The sequence below is a fragment of the Thermobia domestica genome, chromosome 9 (genome assembly GCF_964235325.1).
Source record: "Thermobia domestica chromosome 9, izTheDome1.hap1.1, whole genome shotgun sequence".
Taxonomy (NCBI): Eukaryota; Metazoa; Arthropoda; class Insecta; order Zygentoma; family Lepismatidae; genus Thermobia; species Thermobia domestica.
The window spans coordinates 80,431,285-80,434,126 of NC_137462.1; the positions used below are offsets into that span (position 1 = coordinate 80,431,285).

At 32.6% G+C, this 2,842-nt stretch overlaps 1 non-coding gene across 1 annotated transcript; it reads right to left on the reverse strand.

Moving 5' to 3' along the window:
• Positions 1 to 611: 611 nt before the first annotated feature.
• Positions 612 to 683, reverse strand: TRNAH-GUG (transfer RNA histidin (anticodon GUG)). The gene has a single exon. It is a non-coding gene; the product is annotated as a tRNA-His (tRNA).
• Positions 684 to 2,842: the final 2,159 nt, after the last annotated feature.

Genomic DNA, 2,842 nt, shown 5'->3' on the forward strand with positions numbered 1-2,842 from the left:
ATTCATGACCAATACAAAATTAGTATGAATGGTAGTTTTACGAGGGATTAATTTGTTTGGCTTGGAACAGACTTCATTAAAAAAATAAATAAATAACAGCAATTAATAGTTTTCGCTTTTAAGCTCTTTATTTATTAGTATTATTTTCTGCTTTTTAGCGCTTTTGTTGAAGCAGACTAAATTGTTTTATTTAAAAATATTATTTTTAGTGGAGTGATCTTCGTTTTTTCTATAGTATATTTATAGTTATCAATCTAATTTGCAAATAATCGTTAATCGACATCATAAGTATCTATATGTTGAACATGAGTTCGAAATTTTAATTAACAAACAAGTTGTGAACATCTCTCGGATGATAATGGCAGGCAGATGTCTGAAATGTCAGTTCTAATAAAACAGGATGGAATAGCAAAATTCTTACTTATTGAATTACAAATATGTCTTAAAATATAAGTTATGAACTTAATCTGCATTCTGTGAATATTTTCAGACGTAAGGTACATTAAAATTTTAAAAAATTAGTATTAATATTTGTATCAGTTACAAACATGATTATTTGATCTCTTCGAATTAAAATAAAATGAAACCTCATGCCGTGGCAATGTTACCATTGCCGTGACCAGGATTCGAACCTGGGTTATTGCGGCCACAACGCAATGTCCTAACCACTAGACGATCACGGCTACGACGAGGCATGTGGAAGAATAATGACTTTTACCTACTTCAAGATATTTATCAATTGAGGCATGCTTCGTTGAGCATCTTCAACGTCAGCGCTGAAGCTGATAATGCTAGACACACGCTTCCCTGTAACTTTCACGATGAACAGTGGTTTACTAGTGACAAATGGAAGAAGCTAATAAGACAATTTGTAGCAAAATCGTATCATCCCAAGGTGTCTGGTGGACCTCAGCAGATCTTTTCGTAAATTTTATTATTTTTATCACTTCGTGTTACTTTAAGACCGCATTGTACAGTTAGAAATATTTTCTTTTCTACGAGTACTTTACGAATACCACTTCTTCTTGTTTCTTTTCTTTTCTTCCTTTCTTTTTCTCAGTTTCCTATCTATTGCTTACAAGGAAATATTATAGAACGATTGTGTCCGTCCGTGTGTTTATTGATAGGTATAAGAGTGAGACGATCAGAAGTAGCGATAATTTTTATCTATAGATTCAGTATCCCAAGGATAGAGTCCATGGTCTTTCTTACCCGTTATTCAAACTAGAAGTAGTTGAAATGTACCATTTCCAATTTCAACTTGATCATCATCAGACAGGGGTAAAATTGGTTCTGAAGAGATAGGGGGACTTATGAAGAGATAGGAGCACGCCATCCCACATCTTTGCCCAGTGTATTTTTTCGGAAGTGGAGGAACGCCATAGATAGGCTATTTTGGGAAATGGGAGAGCGAAGTCCTCCAGCGTTTCCCCGCACTTTTACACCTGATCATAGAGCAAAAAGGGTAAAATGCACCGAGAAATGGTTTCTTGATATGGATTAGCATTGCAAAAATAGGTTCTAACTCCATCCTCATCTCTGTATTTAAACAACACAGTTGGAAAGAAATTTAGCACACATTATTTATAAAGCATACTGAAGTTTCGGATTCTAGGTACTTTTCCCGGAATCTTATTAACCCAATAAAGCAAGAACATTTAATATGAGATTACTGGTAGCGTATACACAAAGTTAAATCAATCATAGTAATATTTAAGGAAAAAGAATCAAATAAACTTATTGGACCAAAAAAAGAAAGAAAGAAAGAAAATAAAAAAGAAAAGAAAGAAATAAACTTTCATGGTTATCTGTATTTATTATTGAACAAAAATAACTAATTTTTTTCTGACCAGAGTATATACACTTATTTATTAAAACTAAAATAAGTTTTTTTTAAAAAATAAAAAATAAATAAATGTATACACTCTGGTCAGAAAAGTTTCAGTTATTTTTATAGTAAATTCCAGAGTCGTGATGGATAATGTTAAGAAAATAGAATAACAATACTCTGTTTTTTATTAAGAATTTTCTTTACTCTCCTATCCTTTTCTTTTTTTTTCTAAATATTTGTAAGTATCAATATCAACAAATAATATAACATTTTTGAAAATGAAATGCTTAATACTTGCAGTCTCCTTATATACTATTAAATAAACCACTGATAGTTTTCATGGAGTATAAACATTTCAGGGTCACAATCGACAATTATGAGATTATTGTGTTCCTGTTAGCAGGTATGTAGACAGGAATTTATTTCGGGAAGGGGTTTAATGCTTATACGAGGTACATATTCAATATAAAAATAAATTGTATTAAAATTTGTAAAAATCACTCCTAAATTTACAATAAATTAACAGAAAAGTCGATATTTCGGAGAGTGTGGACTCGCAAGACCCATCTCTGAGTACGTCACTGTCTAAAGTATTTGATAATTATGATCGTGTCCCAGTTTTCCTAGTGACAAGAAAAAACCTATAACCAAAAGAATACCCAAGAAAGGATTGTCAGGTAATACTCTCCCGATACTTTTAGAATTTCAGAATATAAAATGGAGATATTCTTCTTTTTCTTCATTTTCTGAGTGAAGGGCATTATGGTGGAGCGCTGACCTAATACGAGAGATCTGTGAATCGACCTCAGACCATTTAAATTTGGGGTGGACAACATTGTGACCGCGGAACTGCTTGGGGTTTCCCTGCTCATTCCACCAACTTTTTTCACAATTATTCACTTTTACTAATCAGCCGGCTCTAATAATCCCGAAGCCTACAAATCATAAACTGAGATTTGGATTTGAGTTTAGTGTCTTTTTCAGCGATAAGGCTATACATGACATGGACCT